Raw genomic sequence first — 18,694 nt, 5'->3', positions numbered from 1 at the left:
TCAGGAGATTGGTGAGGCCTCTTGTAGAGTACTGTGTACAGTAATAGTAGGAAGGATAATATTAAATTGGAAAGAGTGCAGAAAAGATTTACAAAGACGTTAGTGGGACTGGAGAGTTTAATTTATAAAGAGAGGCTGAATAGGCTGGGACTTTGTTCCCTGGAGCGCAGGAGGTTGAGAAGTAACCTTACAGAGGTTTATAAAACCATGAAAGGCATGTTTTTGGTGATTTGGAGACACCAGTGTTGGACTGGGGTCCACACAATAATCACACAACACCACGTTATAGTCCAACAGGTTTATTGGAAGCATTAGCTTTCAGAGCGCTGCTCCTTCATCAGGTGGTTGTAGAAAATAAGATTGTAAGACACAAAATTTATAGCAAAAGTTTACTTTGAAAAAGACCTGAATTATTTGTTAAGTCTCTCATCTTTTAGAATGACCATGTTGGTTTCAGTTCTTTCATATGTAAATCACAATACTTTTTTAAAATGTTACATTCCCAAGTGAATTGGTGTCATGTCGGCCTGGATAATGCATTGAAGGTGTGAGCTTCCCTGTGAGGCTGTCTGTGCCACAATGGTCAGAGTGATTCTAATCTAAAAAATGAACTTACAGAATCTTACATGGATTCATGCAGTTTTTGAACAAAGTAAAATGTAATTCTGCAAGCACCAATTCACCCCACAAACTTATATGTAATATGTGTGCATGTGGATGTGTGTGTGTTGGGGGATATAAGTCTGTGAGAGGATGTATGTGGGAGTGTATGTGTGAGCATATGAGAGAGGGTCTGCATGAGTGTGTGTGTCTGAGTGTATTTGTGTGTGTGTATGTGTGTGTGTGTGTGTGTGCGCACGCACATGTGTGTGCATGTGTCCAGCTGTCTGTGTGTGTGTATAGTGTAGCCAAGTTCAGTACCCATGCAGATGGCCTCAAATGGGACTTTGGGTTCATGTCACACTATGGGTGACCCCATTGCACTAACACACACATAGACACATGCACACACAGACACACACACACTCTCCTACAGACACACACACTCATGCAGACCCTCTCTCTCATCCGTTCACACATACACTCCCATAGACACCATGTCACAGACATATATCCCTTTACACTCACGTGCACACACTTTCTCACAGACATATATAACCACCCCCCCATCCCTGACACACACATACACACACACACACACTCACACACACGCACACATACACATATAAGTTTGTGGGGTGAATTGGTGCTTGCAGAATTACATTTTACTTTGCTCAAAAACTGCATGAATCCATGTAAGATTCTGTAAATCTGTTTTTTTAGATTAGAATCAGTCTGACCATTGTGGCACAGACAGTCTCACACAGGGCAGCTCACACCTTCAATGCATTATCTAGGCCAATATGACACCAATTGTTAAAGTTCACTTGAGAATGCAACTTTGACAAAAAAGTTTTGCGATTTACATATGAAAGAACTGAAATCAACAGGGTCATTCTAAAAGATGAGAGACTTAACAAACAATCCAGGTCTTTTTCAAGATATAATTTCAGTTATATCACACTGTAAACTTTTGCTATACATTCTGTGTCGTACAATCTTATTCTCCACAATCACCTGATGAAGGAGCAGTGCTCTGAAAGCTAGTGCTTCCAAATAAACCTGTTGGACAATAACCTTGTGTTGTGTGATTTTTACCATAGATATGGTGAATAGCAAAGGGTTTTCCTGAGGGTATGGGAGTTCAAAACTAGATGGCATAGGTTTGAAATGAGAGGAAAATGATTTAAGAGGGACCCAAGGGTCAACTTTTCACACAGGGTGGTGCATATACGGAATGAACTGCCAGAGGAAGCAGTAGATGCAGGTACAGCTACAATATTTATAAGACATTTGGACAGGTATATAAATCCGACAAAAAATATATAGAGTAATGGGCCAAATACAGGCAAATAGGACTAGTTTAGTTTGGGAAACCTGGTCGGCATGAATGCTTTAGACTGAAGGGTCTGTTTCCATGCTTATGACTCTATGTAAGGAGAATCCAAAGGGTTTTTATAAATATATTAAGGATAAAAGGGTAATTAGGGAGAGAATAGGGCCCCTCACAGATCAACAAGGTAGTCTTTGTGTGGAGCCACAGAAAATGGGGGAGATACTAAATGAACATTTTGCATCAGTATTTACTGTGGAAAAGGATATGGAAGATATAGACTGTAGGGAAATAGATGGTGACATCTTGCAAAATGTCCAGATTACAGAGGAGGAAGTGCTGGATGTCTTGAAATGGATAAAGGTGGATAAATCCCCAGGACCTGATCAGGTGTACCTGAGAACTCTGTGGGAAGCGAGAGAAGTGATTGCTGGGCCTCTTGCTGAGATATTTGTATCATCGATAGTCACAGGTGAGGTGCCGGACGATGGGAGGTTGGCAAACGTGGTGCCACTGTTTAAGAAGGGCGGTAAAGACAAGCCAGGGAACTATAGACTGGTGAGCCTGACCTCGGTGGTGGGCAAGTTGTTGGAGGGAATCCTGAGGGACAGGATGTACATGTATTTGGAAAGGCAAGGACTGATTCGGGAAAGTCAACGTGGCTTTGTGTGTGGGAAATCTTGTCTCACAAACTTGATTGAGTTTTTTGAAGAAGTAACAAAGAAGATTGATGAGGGCAGACCAGTAGTTGTGATCTATATGGACTTCAGTAAGGCGTTCAACAAGGTTCCTCATGGGAGACTGATTAGCAAGGTTAGATCTCATGGAATACAGGGAGAACTAGCCATTTGGATCCAGAACTGGCTCAAAGGTAGAAGACAGAGGGTGGTGGTGGAGGGTTGTTTTTCAGACTGGAGGCCTGTGACCAGTGGAGTGCCACAAGGATCGGTGCTGGGCCCTCAACTTTTTGTCATTTACATAAATGATTTGGTTGCGAGCATAAGAGGTACAGTTAGTAAGTTTGCAGATGACACCAAAATTGGAGGTGTAGTGGACAGCAAAGAGGGTTACCTCAGATTACAACAGGATCTGGACCAGACGGGCCAATGGGCTGAGAAGTGGCAGATGGAGTTTAATTCAGATAAATGCGAGGCGCTGCATTTTGGGAAAGCAAATCTTAGCAGGACTTATACACCTAATGGTAAGGTCCTAGGGACTGTTGCTGAACAAAGAGACCTTGGAGTGCAGGTTCATAGCTCCTTGAAAGTGGAGTCACAGGTAGATAGGATAGTGAAGAAGGCGTTTGGTATGCTCTCCTTTATTGGTCAGAGCATTGAGTACAGGAGTTGGGAGGTCATGTTGCAGCTGTACAGGACATTGGTTAGGCCACTGTTGGAATATTGTGTGCAATTTTGGTCTCCTTCCTATCGGAAAGATGTTGTGAAACTTGAAAGGGTTCAGAAAAGATTTACAAGGATGTTGCCAGGGTTGGAGGACCTGAGCTACAGGGAGAGGCTTAACTGCTGGGGCTGTTTTCCCTGGAGCATCGGAGGCTGACGGGTGACCTTATAGAGGTTTACAAAATTATGAGGGGCATGGATAGGATAAATAGACAAAGTCTTTTCCCTGGGGTTGGGGAGTTCCTAACTAGAGGGCAAAGGTTTCGGGTGAGAGGGGAAAGATATAAAAGAGACCTCAGGGGCAACTTTTTCACGCAGAAGGTGGTACGTGTATGGAATGAGCTGCCAGAGGATATGGTGGAGGCTGGTATAATTGCAACATTTAAGAGGCATTTGGATGTGTATATGAATAGGAAGGGTTTGGAGGGATATGGGCTTGGTGCTGGCAGGTGGGACTAGATTGGGTTGGGATATCTGGTCGGCATGGACAGGTTGGACCGAAGGGTCTGTTTCCATGCTGTACATCTCTATGACTCTATGACTCGTATCCAACACGCCATTTCTCATTGCAAGAACATATGATTGTCTCTTGGATTAAGAAAACAGAAGATATTGGAATCAGATAGCAACTCATACATTGTCAGTGAGGATTATGAAAACAGGACAAAAGATAATAGTTGGGAGGAGGGTTGAATGCTGAGGAAAATGATGATAAAGAACAATGGAGAGGTGAGCTTGTTCACGCTGGGGCTTCTGACATTGGAAAAGAAACAAATACTTTTCTTTCAAGCATCAGATTCTGTCTGAACAGCTGAGCGTTTCCAGAACTTTCTGTTTTCATTTCAGCTTTCCAACACCTGTCATACTGTGCTTTTCTAATTATCTCTTCAACCCATTTCTCCAAATTAATGAGCTTCTGGGGAATTTATTCCACACTTTGGTTACAGGTTGGATTAAAAAGTTTTGCTTGGCTTCCTTTCTTACTCCTGCTTTGCTCATTTTTAGAATCAGGAATAAAAGTCAATTAAACTGCTAACAAAGCACTGGGATTTATTTCCAGTGGTGTAGAACTTAAACTTGTATTGTGCTCTGCATTTACAATTTTTGCACGGTCTTGCTTCCAAACCTAATAAAAGGCATCAATGCATTGGAAGACTACAAATCATAATTACGAGGATAGTACTAAAATTGAGGGATTGGAGCTATTGGGAAAGATTGAACACTTTGAGGCCATTTTTCTACAGCCCTGACAACTGCTCATGTGTGGGAAATCATGGATTCTACTGGTGTCCACGATGACTACTTGTGTAGAAAGGGCTCCCAAATGCATAATCTTGAGCTCGCTACCCTCAATAACCATCTCCGAATCATTTATATAAAGCAGAAAGAAGCAAGAGTCCCAATGCTGATCCCTGGGGAATACCATTTCAACTCATTTCCAGTCTGAGGAATACCCTTCTAGCAACCTTCTACCTGTGTGCCCACTTTACTGATTTTTATGTTCTTTTGAACTTCTACATAGATTGCATCAAGGAATTATAAAATTTTACAGTACAGTAGGAGGCCATTTGGACTATTGGACTATTGCCAGAGAAAGAGCTCCCCAACTTGTCCCATTATCCAGCCTTTTCCACATAGCACTATAAATTCATCACTTCTAAATATCCAGAGCTCGAGCAGCAGACAGAGACACAGTGTCACATCCATAAGGCTGGGAGTTACATGGACAGCATGTTTAGTGAGGTGGTCACACTGCTGCTCAAGGGACTGGAGGAAAGACAGGAAGGTGGTCAGGCAGTCAAAGAGATTCAGATAGGTACAGCAGGAGTCCCCCTCGGGTCCACTTCAAAAATCAATTTTGGAAACTGATAAGGGTGCTGGTTCCCAATGGAGTGCAGTCAGAGCCAAGTGTTTTCACCCAGAGGGTGGTGGGAGTCTGGAGCTCACTGCCTGTAAGGGTGGAAGAGGCTGAAATCCTCTTAACTTTGAAGAAGCATTTAGATTTGCAATATGGACCAAGTGCTGGAAAATGGGATGAGAATAGTCAGGTGTTTTTGGCCAGTACTGACGTGATGGGCCAAAGGGCCCTCTGTGCTGTAGATTCCTCTGACTCTCAGACTTAAAAGTGATCTGATTGTGATCTTTAAATCTATGAATCATTTGGGAAATGTAGATGTGGGATGTTTGCACATGTGGGAAAATCCACAACTACAGGCCATAAATACAAAAACAGGTTCCACAGGGAAATGACGGACAGCAATCAGAAGGTGGAACTCACTACCACATGCTCATTTAAGGCTAAAAATACCTGGATTCTTTCAAAAGGAAACAAGGTGAATTCAAGGAAGGGAAAGGCTTACTGAAAGGTCAAGTTACATTAGATTACATTTGAGGTAACTTGTATTGAAGCTTAACACACCAGCACAGATTAATTGGACCAAACCTCCTGTTTCTGTAGTTTCCATGGACTTCTATGTAATTATTCTGCTATTGGAATGGAGGACACCTCTGCCTGGAATAATATCGTTAAGTACTATTATGTCAAAAACTATCATTCAACCAGGTCAGGTGAATTGGCCATGGTAAACTGCCCATAGTGCTAGGTGCATTAGTCAGAGGAAAATGGGTTGGGGTGGGTTACTCTTCGGAAGGTCAGTGTGGACTGGTTGAGCTGAAGGGCCTGTTTCCACACTGTAGGGAATCTAATCTAATCTAATCTAAACCACCCTAACACGTCCTTTCTTTTCAGAAGCAAGTTTGACACCTAAATATGAAATTTTTGAGGTTGCACTAACTTTCACCACCACTGCAGCCTGTTGCTGTTCCTCCTCTAACCTTTCAGCCAGCAGCTTTATGTTCATTACTTGTGTCAAACCAAACAGAGCATAAATAATCCCTCCCTGTCACATTGGATTGAAATTTACGACAGAAAAAACAGAGAGGATCATAGTGCTTATTATTACTGGTGTGCAAATTGGACAATAACTATAAGTGAGCGCAATGTGCAGTTCAATGTAAACAATGGGGGCTCGCTACCTAAGCTCTGTTCTTCTGCCATAATCTGTGTACAGATAGCATCCCATTTTGGGGACTCTCATGCAAATGCATTGAAAGGCCTTACAATCCTGTAACAGTGTGCTGCCGAAAGTTAAAGTCACTTTATTTCATTTGAAATACCCATTTCACGTCTTAATTAAGGTGAAGATCTGGTGTCATAGCTCAGGAAGTGGGGTGTCCCTGGTTTTGAGCTGGGAGCGCTTTGTTCAAAGGCCCTGAATCAAGTTTTATGTTGCAGAGGAGACCATTCAGCCCATCATGTCTGCATTCACTCTCCATTTGATCATTCTGAGGTGGATCCATCTTCCAGCCTTTTTCCCACACCCTTGTATATTGTTTGTATTTAAGTAATCATCAAATGCCTTAGTTAACTCTGCTCCATCTCACTTGCAGGCAATGCATTCGACATCTAAACCACGTGTGGAAATAGATTTTTTTTCTCTCACATCACATTCACTTGTTTTGCAAGTCACTTTAAATCTCTGCTGTGTGTGCTTGATCCTTCTAGAGTGGGAGCAGCATCCCCCTTAACCACCCCCATCCATTTTCTTCATGCTTTTGAAATCAGATCTCCCATTAACCTTCTCTCCATAAAGAATTGCCCTGAGCCTTCTCATTTCTGGAAGCAATGTGGTAAATCTCTGCACTCCTATGGAGAACTGCACTCTATCTCCATTGAGTTCACATCCGTCATTTACTGTGACTCTTAGAATTGGACATAATACTCCCACTGAAGTCTAACAAGTATCCTATTCAATTCAGCATAATCTCCTTGCTTTAGTTCTTTACGTCCTTATTAATAAAACCCAGGACATCGTCTGCTTTATTAATTGCTCTCCACCTGTCCTGTCATCCTCAATGATCACACTGCACACATAGACACCCATGTCCCTCTCTTCCTGTGCCACCTTTAGAATTATGTCCATTATTATACTTTGTCTGCCCATGCTCTTCCTACCAAAGTGCATCATCTCACACTTCTTTATGTTTAGGGTGTAGGTTTGCTCGCTGAGCTGTAGGTTTGATATCCAGACGTTTCATTACCTGGCTAGGTAACATTATCAGTGGCGACCTCCAAGTGAAGCCTCACTTGGAGGTCGCCACTGATAATGTTACCTAGCCAGGTAATGAAACGTCTGGATATCAAACCTACAGCTCATCGAGCAAGCCTACACCCTAAACCTCAACCTGAGCTACAAACCTTCACAAACCTTGCACTTCTTTATGTTGAATCTGCCAGCTGTGTGCCCACTCCACTGACTTTTCTATGTCCTTGAAGTTCTATACAGATTATATCATAGAATCGTGGAATTTCACAGAACAGAAGAAGACCACTTGGCCCATTGTGTCTGTACTGACACTTGAAAGAGCTACTCAGCTAGTCCCATTCTCCAGTCCAAGTCCATAGCCCTATAAATTCATTACTTTCAAATATCCAGCTCTCTTTTGAAGCTTTCTATGTAATCCACCTCCAAAACTCTCCCATGTTCCATGTTCCAAATCCCAGTAACTCTCTGAGTAAAGACTTTTTTTTTTAGATTACATTACAGTGTGGAAACAGGCCCTTCGGCCCAACAAATCCACACCGACCCGCCGAAGCGCAACCCACCCATACCCCTACATTTACGCCTTACCTAATACTACGGGCAATTTAGCATGGCCAATTCACCTGACCTGCACATCTTTGGACTGTGGGAGGAAACCGGAGCACCCGGAGGAAATCCACGCAGACAGGGGGAGAATGTGCAAACTCCACACAGACAGTCGCCTGAGGCTGGAATTGAACCCGGGTCGCTGACGCTGTGAGGCAGCAGTGCTAGCCACTGTGCCACTGTTTCTCCTAATCTCCCTTCGAGCTCTCTTGCTGACAATCTAGAAATTATGACCCCTCAATACTGATATACCAATTAGTAGAAAGAAAATATCCTTCTTCATGCTGTCAAAATTGTTCATAATTTTGAACACCTCAATAAGGTCACCTCTTAACTTTCTCTACTCCAAGGAGAATAATCCCAATCTCTATAATCTTTCCTTGTATCTAAAATTCCTCATTCCTGGTGTCAATCTAGTAAATCTGCTTTGTGCACTCTCCAGGCTTTAACATCCTTCCTTCAATAAGATGCCCAGCACTGATCACAATGCTCCAAATAAAATCTGACCAATGATTTGTCGAGATGTAACATCACTTCTTTACTTTTATACTCCATCCTCTACTTATAAACCCAAGGATCCTATAAACCTTCTTAACACTTATTTCAGCTTGCCTGACCACTTTCAGAGAATCATTCGTATGGACCCTGAGGTCCCTCTGCTCCTGTATTCCCTTCAAAGAGTAAAGGTTAGAGATCAATGACAGCTGCAGTTAATGTACAGACCATCCGTGATCAGGCTGAAAGGGCACACCAACTATTGTCTCACTACGTAAAGCAGACAGAGTAGCACATCCTCCACATACTCGTGTATTGTCTCTGTATTTTTTTTACCAAAATACATTACCTCACACTTCTCTGCATTGATGCTTACCTGCCAGGTGCATGCCCATTTGGCCAACTCATCAATGTTCTTTTGAAGTCACTCAGCATCATTCTTATAATTCACTATTCTCCCTTGCTTATTATCATATGTAAATTCAGAGATTTTACCCTCAAAACCCATCTCCTAATCATTTGTATAAAGCAGAAAGAGCAAGAGTCAACACTGATGCCTGGGGAACATTACTTTCAACTCACCTCCAGTCTGAGAAATTGCCTGTTTCCTATCTTTTAGCCAATTTCTATGCTGTTCAGGACCCATCAATTAGATTAGATTAGATTCCCTACAGTATGGAAATAGGCCCTTCAGCCCAACAAGTCCACACTGACCCTCCAAAGAGTAACCCACCCAGACCCATTTACCCTGAGTCTAACACTACAGGCAATTTAGCATGGCCAATTCACTTGACCTGCACATCTTTGGACTGTGGGAGAAAACCGGAGCACCTGGAGGAAACCCATGCAGAAACATGGAGAATGTGCAAACTCCACACAGACAGTTGCCCGAGGGTGGAATTGAACCCAGGTCCCTGGCGCTGTGAGGCAACAGTGCTAACCACTGAGACACCGTGCCATGAGTCATGTGGCACAGGATCAATACTTTCTGAAAGTGCAAATATATGACACCCACAGCACTACGCTAATCCATTACCTGTGTCAACTCATCACAGATCTCAGTTAAATTTATCAGACTAGGCCTGCCTTTGTTAACTTCTTTGAGGAGAAAGTGAGGACTGCAGATGCTGGAGATCAGAGCTGAAAATGTGTTGCTGGAAAAGTGCAGCAGGTCAGGCAGCATCCAAGGATCAGGAGAATCGATGTTTCGGGCATGAGCCCTTCTTCAGGAATGAGGAAAGCGTGCCAAGCAGGCTAAGATAAAAGGTAGGGAGGAGGGACTTGGGGGAGGGGCATTGGAAATGCGATAGGTGGAAGGAGGTTAAGGTGAGGGTGATAAGGTGAGGGTGATAGGCCGGAGTGGGGGTGGGGGCGGAGAGGTCAGGAAGAAGATTGCAGGTTAGGAAGGTGGTGCTGAGTTCGAGGGTATGGACTGAGACAAGGTGGGGGGAGGGGAAATGAGGAAACTGGAGAAATCTGAGTTCATCCCTTGTGGTTGGAGGGTTCCTAGGTGGAAGATGAGGCACTCTTCCTCCAGCCGTTGTGTTGCGATGGTCTGGCAATGGAGCAGTCCAAGGACCTGCATGTCCTTGGTGGAGTGGGAGGGGGAGGTGAAGTGTTGAGCCACGGGGTGGTTGGGTTGGTTGGTCCGGGTGTCCCAGAGGTGTTCTCTGAAACCGCAAGTAGGCGGCCTGTCTCCCCAATGTAGAGGAGGCCACATCGGGTGCAGCGGATGCAATAAATGATGTGTGTGGAGGTGCAGGTGAATTTGTGGGGGATATGGAAGGATCCCTTGGGGCCTTGGAGGGAAGTAAGGGGGGAGGTGTGGGCGCAAGTTTTGCATTTCTTGCGGTTGCAGGGGAAGGTGCCGGGACTGGAGGTTGGGTTGGTGGGGGGTGTGGACCTGACGAGGGAGTCACGGAGGGAGTGGTCTTTTCAGAACGCTATTAGGGGAGGGGAGGGAAATATATCCCTGGCAGTGGGGTCCGTTTGGAGGTGGCGGAACTATAAACTGACCGACTCCCACAGCTACCTAGATTCCACCTCCTCCCACCCTGCCCCCTGTAAAAACACCATCCCATATTCCCAATTCCTTCGTCTTCGCCGCATCTGCTCCCAGGAGGACCAGTTCCAATACCGAACAACCTAGATGGCCTCCTTCTTCAAGGACCGCAATTTCCCCTCAGACGTGATCGACGATGCTCTCCACCACATCTCCTGTACTTCTCGCTCCTCCACCCTTGAGCCCCGCCCCTCCAATCGCCACCAGGACAGAACCCCACTGGTCCTCACCTATCACCCCACCAACCTCCATATACATCGTATCATCCGTCATTTCTGCCACCTCCAAACAGACCCCACTGCCAGGGATATATTTCCCTCCCCTCCCCTAATTGCTTTCCGAAAAGACCACTCCCTCCGTGACTACCTCGTCAGGTCCACACCCCCCACCAATCCAACCTCCACTCCCGGCACCTTCCCCTGCAACCGCAAGAAATGCAAAACTTGCGCCCACACCTCCCCACTTACTTCCCTCCAAGGCCCCAAGAGATCCTTCCATATCCGCCACAAATTCACCTGCACCTCCACACACATCATTTACTGCATACGCTGCACCCGATGTGGCCTCCTCTATATTGGGGAGACAGGCTGCCTACTTGCGGAACGTTTCAAAGAACACCTCTGGGACACCCGCACCAACTAACCCAACCACCCCGTGGCTCAACACTTCAACTCCCCCTCCCACTCCACCAAGGACATGCAGGTCCTTGGACTCTTCCATCGCCAGACCATAGCAACACAACGGCTGGAGAAAGAGCGCCTCATCTTCCGCCTAGGAACCCTCCAACCACAAGGGATGATCTCAGATTTCTCCAGTTTTCTCATTTCCCCTCCCCCCACCTTGTCTCAGTCCCAACCCTCGAACTCAGCACCATCTTCCTAACCTGCAATCTTCTTCCTGACCTCTCCACCCCCACCCCCACTCCGGCCTATCACCCTCACTTTATCACCCTCACCTTAACCTCCTTCCACCTATCGCATTTCCAACGCCCCTCCCCCAAGTCCCTCCTCCCTACCTTTTATCTTAGCCTGCTTGGCACACTTTCCTCATTCCTGAAGAAGGGCTCATGCCCGAAACATCGATTCTCCTGCTCCTTGGATGCTGCCTGACCTGCTGCGCTTTTCCAGCAATGCATTTTCAGCTGCCTTTGTTAACTGTCTAATATTAACATATATTTTTCTCTAAATATATGTTTACCTGATCCCAAATCATGGGTCCTCAGTTTTCCCATTATTGGTGTCAAACTGAGAGATCTGTAATTTCCTGGGTGATCCTTTGTCTCTTTCTTAAACAACAATGTCACATTTACAATCCTCCAGACCCATGGAACTAATCCATTGTTCAGACAGGCCTGGAAAATCTCTGTCAACAACTCTGCAATTTGCTCCCTTACCTCTCTCAGCAATCTAGGATGCATCCCATCCAGGCTTTGTCACTTCTCTATTGGAAAGCTACCAGATCTTTTAGCACCTCTTCTTTTATATCATTACAGAGCTCTGCACTCAACATTCACATTTTCAACAGGGCCATTGACACCATCTTCAGATTTGACAAGGGGCAGAGCAAAGTATTTACTTAGTAACTAGATAATCCTTTGCTTCAGTGAGCAGTTTACCGCACCTGTTCCTTCTGGACCCCACTCTATCAGTCACTAACCATTTACTATTAGTGTGTTTATTTTAGCGCAGTCTGCCATCCTTTCCTTGTGCTTTCCCTTTGCCTTTCTCATTCCAGTCTGTCTCCACCATTTGTGATCCTCATCCTGATTTCATTGCTATTGTTATTCTGGCACGCTTCATATACCTATCGACTTTTTCTTCCTTATTTTCTCAATCGTATCTTTTGACATCCAGGGTACTTCAAGATTTGGATGCCCAGTGCTTATCTCTCAGGGATACATACCGAGCTTGCACCTTTTTCATCTCTCTTTATTCATCCACTGTTTTATCCAATATAATGAACTCCTCACAATTTACAATGCTTGCAATTTTATATCACTCGCAAACATTGAAATTATCGAGTTTTGAGAAGAGTTGTAGCTCAGGTTGAGGTTTTGGATGTAGGTTTGCTCGCTGATCTTGAAGGTTCATTTCCAGACATTTCATCACTCTACTCGGTAATATCTTCAGTGGGCCTCAGGCGAAGCACTACTGAAAATTCCTACTTTCTATTTATATGTTTGAGTTTCTTTGGTTGGTGATGTCATTTCCTGTGGTGATGTTATTCCCTGTGGTGAAGTCACTTCCTGTTCCTTTTCTCAGGGGATGGTAGATGGGGTCTAACTCGATATGTTTGTTAAAAGAGTTCCAAACAAAGACACGCACGAGAATTCCTAGAAGCATGGCATTCCAATCGGAAGGCTAAGCATTAAGATTCTAAAGATAAAAATCGCAGTCCCATTTAAATCCAATCTGGGAGGTAAGTTAATTGTTTGGATACTGAGCTTCTGCTGTGGTACAATGAGATTCAAGTCAATTGCTATAATAAAGGGGTGGAGGAATATGGACCAAATGCTGGCAAATGGGACAAGATTAATTTAGTATATCTAGTCGGCATGGAAGAATTTGACCAAAGTCTGTTTCCATGTTTTACCTGGAATCTATGATTGTATGTGATTGATCACATGACTCCAACATCAGGAAGTGAGAAGATACCAGTCTAGAATGAGCATGCGAAGAGGAGATGTTATACACTGCACTGTAGAGCTGTGTGAGAGAACCAATACACATTGTAAATAAAGGAGTACTACAGGACATATGGATAGAATGAGTATTTTCTAATAATGAAGACCAAGCAGCCTTGAGAACTGTGAATATGCAGTAAGAGTAGACAGATATTGCAGGTAACTGTATAAAGCCCAAGATAAAGCATGGTGGCAAATCGGGAGAGAAACCTCCAGAGCCAGAGTCTGAAATTAACAAAAGGAGTTCAAAAGCCAAACTGTAAAGGGAAGATGCCAAATGCAGGATAAAACCTCAGAAGATTGAGACAAAAGTTGGAACAGGAGAAGACCCTGAAGGCAGGGAAAAAGACCTCGCAAGATTTCAATTATGCAGGTACACAGCAGGAAGACGAGAGGTCAGGAGAATGAAACCTCAGAAGATGTTAAAATCAAGCCATGAACCAGGAAAGGGAAACCAGAGGATTGGAATAGTTTGATGGTAAGAAATGAAAACAGAGTACTTACCCACATTAGCCAGGTATTAGTACATCGTATCGGGAGCCCTGTTAGAAACTTTGCTCAATCATGTAATAAAAGCAGATAGCCCTCAATGAGGCCAGAAGAATGTTCTGGAAGCAGCTTTTTCAGTGCTATTGAACAGCCTGAGGCCTACACTTGAAGGAGCAGTGGCAGTAAGTCAGCACTTTCTATAAGTTGTAGGCCCCATAGCTGGTAAGACAAGGATACAAGACTGATGCATTTACTAAAACACTCTACATGTACTTTAATCCCAAAAGAAATCTAGTAACAAAACAGATGGGATTTAATAATTGATCTCAGCATTTGGAAGAATCAAGAAGACTGTTAAATGGATTTGCACCCGTAAGCAGGATGTTGTAGATATGAAGCTTTGAATTATGATCAATTTGAAACCATACTGTAGTTTTTATTGATATATAGAGGCTCTTTGGCCTATCAAGTCTGTACCACCAGAAATGCACTCACTCTACACTTTTCCCACTTTCCAGCATTAGGCCCATAGCCTTGAATATTATGAAAGTTCTTGTGGGGGATCACAAGTTATCAGACTTCCTTCAACTTCAGGTGAATTTAATGCTGAAACAGGCAATCTAATTCTCGAGATAGGTAGGAAAGCAGAGATCCAAATTGATCAGTACTGGAAGGAGACCCAGAATTCTTCCAGCATAGCGAGATGTGTGAGTCTCATGATGACAATGTGACCCTCCAGAAAGCCCAGCAAAAGAGCAGGAATCAATGTCATCGACAATAACAAGTTGTCAAACTTGAGGCTTTAAGCAGAATCACAAGCACAAGGAATGTCCAGCAGAGGGAGACGAGTGTCATCAGTGTGACCAGTTGAGACTGTATCTCAGCAGCAACTTCACCACATCAAAACTCAAAAAAAAGGTCCAGCAAAAGGGAAATTTCCAGAGAAGCATAAGCATAGAATCCATACATTGTGCAAATAGGCCATTTGGCCCAAAAAGACCACAATGGCCCTCCGAAGAGTATCCCAACCCGACCTATTCTCTTACCATATTACTGTACATTTACCCCTGACTAATACACTAACCTACAAATCCCTGAACACTATGGACAATTTAGCACAGCCAATTCACCTAACCTGCACATCTTTGGATTGTGGGAGGAAACCGGAGCACCTGGAGGAAACTCACGTAGACATGGGGAGAATGTGCAAACTCCACACATCCCAAAGGAAATCTAGTGATAAAACAGATGGGATTTAATAATTGATCTCAGCATTTGGAAGAATCAACAGAAGATTGTTCCAACCTAAGTTTGGAATTGAACCTGGGTCCCTGGCACTTGTGAGGCAGCAGTACTATCTACTGAGCCATCATGCAATTAGATTTTAGATTACATTACAGTGTGGAAACAGGCCCTTCGGCCCAACAAGTCCACACCGACCCGCCGAAGCGAAACCCACCCATACCCCAACATTTACCCCTTACCTAACACTATGGGCAATTTAGTATGACCAATTCACCTGGCCCTGCACATCTTTGGACTGTGGGAGGAAACCGGAGCACCCGGAGGAAACCCACGCAGACACGGGGAGAACGTGCAAACTCCACACAGTCAGTCGCCTGAGGCGGGAACTGAACCTGGGTCTCTGGCGCTGTGAGGCAGCAGTGCTAACCACTGTGCCACCGTGCCGCCCACAAATCTCACAGGAAAGAAAATTTTCAAGAATTTAAAGGTACAGACAAAGGATAACATTCCTCAAGAGGTCAAAGAGAATTTCCAAGAAGAGGTTAGATATCGAGTCATTTAGTCACAGAAATGTACAGCACAAAAACAGACCCTTCGGCCCAACATGTCCATGCCGACCAAATATCCCAACCCAATCTAGTCCCACCTGCCAGCACCCGGCCCATATCCCTCCGAAATCATCCTATTCATATACCCATCCAGATGCCTTTTAAATGTTGCAATTGTACTAGCCTCCACTACTTCCTCTGGCAGCTCAATCCATAGCTTCTGTGGCTAGAGGGATCAAGCGATAAGCCATGATCCCTTTGAATAGTGGATGAAATGGCCTGCTTCTGTTCCCAAATTCTATGTTTCTATGTAAAACAGACTCTGGTCTATTAACTTAAAAGTACAAGGGTTTAAAGCAAAATTTAAACATGACACAAGGGCCGCTGTTTCAACATTGCGGCCAGCTTGCTATGGTTCAAGTCTGCAGCAGACAAACCAGCAAAAATAAAACTCCAAGGGCCAGGAGGCACCAATCTTCAGGTGACTGGGAAAGTCACCACAAAACAACGTTATATATACAGAGGAATCCCAGAATGTCTCAATGTTGATCAGAGGTTCATGCATTTGCTCAGGTGCCTTAAATAAAGTGAATATTGTATTTCAGAATGAAAACCAGAGAGGATTTCAGCAAGAATCTCCAAAGCTTTTCAAAGGTATAAGCAGCTATCAGATTACTCTGCAAGGCAATCCCATCTGTTTGCAAACTTCCACATCCCATGATGGAAAGTGAAGATTTGGTTAAACAAGGTCAAATTGCCAGCGAGAGAAACAACACAATGATGCTCAGGATTCGTAAATATCTCCAAGACAAATGGAGAACAGTCAATTAGCCATGCAGAACTTGAGTACTGCTGAATAAAAAGGACAAATATGGTCAAAACATTCATTTTTTCATTCTTTGAGGTATTCAAAAGTGTTTAAAATGTGTTGCTGGAAAAGCACAGCAGGTCTGGCAGCATCAAAGAAGAAGGAGAATCGTGTCTCGGGCATAAGCCCTTCTTCAGGAGAAGGGCTTATGCCCGAAACATCGATTCTCCTTCTCCTTTGATGCTGCCTGACCTGCTGCGCTTTTCCAGCAACACATTTTTAAGCTCTGATCCCCAGCATCTGCAGTCCTCACTTTCTCCTAGTATTCAAAAGTGTACTGATGTAAACAACATTTTATACTATATGAGGGGACAAAAGTGAGGTGATGCATTTTGAAAGGTAAAATACAGGTGGAAATTACACAGTGAATGGAAGAACCCTTCGGAGTATTAATATGCAGAGGAAGCTGGGTGTGCAGGTTCACAGATCACTGAAGGGGGCAGCGCAGGTAAACAAGGTAGTCAAAAAGACTTATGGCATGCTTTCCTTCATTGGAAGGGGATTGAGTATGAGAGTGGACAAGTTATGCTGCAGCTTTATAGAAGTTTAGTTAGGCCACACTTAGAATATTGCGTACAGTTCTGGTTACCACACCACCAGAAGTACATGGATGCTTTGGAGAGGGTACAAAAAAGGTTTACCCAGGGATCTTAGCTATGAAGAAAGGTGGGATATACTGGGTTTGTTTTCACTGGAATGCAGAAGATAGAGAGGGCAAACTGATAAAAGTTTATAAGACTGTGAATGGCATGGATACAGTGAAAAATATAAGGCTTTTTCCCAGGGTGGGCGAGGCAATTACGAGAGACACCGGTTTAAGGTGCAAGTGGCTGGGGTGGGGGTGGGGGGGAGTTTAAAAGAGATGTGAGAGGCATGTTTTTCACACAAAGGGTGGTGAGTGCTTGGAACGCACTGCCAGAGGAGATGGTGGAAGCAGACACAACAGCAGCATTCACAAAGCACCTGGATGAACTCATGAAAAGGAAGGGAATAGAGGGATACAGATCCTGTAAGTAAAGACAGTTTTAACACAGAAGGGGAAAATGTGGTGGCACAGGCTTGGAGGGCCGAATGCCCTGTTCCTGTGCTGCATTGTTCTTTGTTTCTGTTCTTTGGGAGATTGTTAATTGGTTAGTAAGTACGCTTTGATTGGTACAGGCATTGCCATGAAGAATACATCAGTTAGATGATGGCTGACAGTTAACAGCCGGGTTAAATTTAAACCAAGTTCATTGACATTGGTGCTGAGAAATGAACTTGCCTTGTCAAAGGACAATGTCTAGAATTCTGGAAGTGATGCAGGGAAACATTTGCCAAATGGACAACATAGCAATGCATGGTAACCGACGAAGGGACATGAACAGGAATTGGGAATATGTTAAAGACACTACAGAAAGCAGACCACACACAAAGCGAGCAATACAAAATCTCCAAAGCAATGATTCCTTTTCCAGAAGACAATATCCAACAACAAGACAGTATGGTGCATTCAAGGAAGATTAGAGGCATCAGTGAATTTCTGGCATCAAAATCTATAAATGATGTAGGCACTTCCTTGGCATGATGTATCGAACAGGATCTCTAATGCCCAATTTCGCCAGTCTAACTTAACCTACAGGGGGGGCTTTGGAAAGAAGGTAGGTAATAGAGTCACAGAGTCATAGAGTAATGCAGCATAGAAACAGGCCCTTCGGCCCAAACTGGTCCATGCTGACCATGATGCCCACTCAGCCAGTTCAAATTGCCCGCATTTGATCCATACCACTCTAAATGCTTCCCATCCATGTACCTCCCCAAATGTTTATAAATTGTACCTGCTGGAAGCCTATTCCCTACACATACCACTCTCTACATGAAGAAGTTGAAAAGAAGGTAAGCAATAGGGAAGGCAAATGGAAATTTGTCCTTTATTTCAAACGTAATAGTGTAAAAAATAGAGTTATAGAGTCATAGAGATGCACAGCACAGAAACAGACCCTTCGGTCCAACCTGTCCATGCCGACCAGATATCCCAACCCAATCTAGTCCCACCTGCCAGCACCTGGCCCATATCCCACCAAACCCTTCCTATTCATATACCCATCCAAATGCCTCTTAAATGCTATTAGAACATCAATTATTACAAGGGGAATTGAAGGGGAGGTTGTGTTTCAGTTTTTCAGGGCACATGTGAGGCAAAATCTAAAGTATTATGTAGAGTATTGCTCAGCTTATTTAAGGAAGATTGCAAATGCATTTTCAGCTGGTCAGAGAAAGTTCGCC

General features: G+C 44.0%; 1 protein-coding gene across 2 annotated transcripts in view; it reads right to left on the bottom strand.

The window, feature by feature from the left end:
- LOC122558714 (cadherin-8-like) overlaps positions 1-18,694 on the bottom strand; it is a 340,449-nt gene that overhangs the window by 173,525 nt on the left and 148,230 nt on the right. The window lies entirely within an intron of this gene.

Source organism: Chiloscyllium plagiosum, unplaced genomic scaffold (assembly GCF_037043375.1).
Source record: "Chiloscyllium plagiosum isolate Xiang-an unplaced genomic scaffold, Cpla_swu_hap1 HiC_scaffold_17, whole genome shotgun sequence".
NCBI classification, from domain to species: Eukaryota; Metazoa; Chordata; class Chondrichthyes; order Orectolobiformes; family Hemiscylliidae; genus Chiloscyllium; species Chiloscyllium plagiosum.
This window is presented reverse-complemented; position numbering and strand designations above follow the sequence as displayed.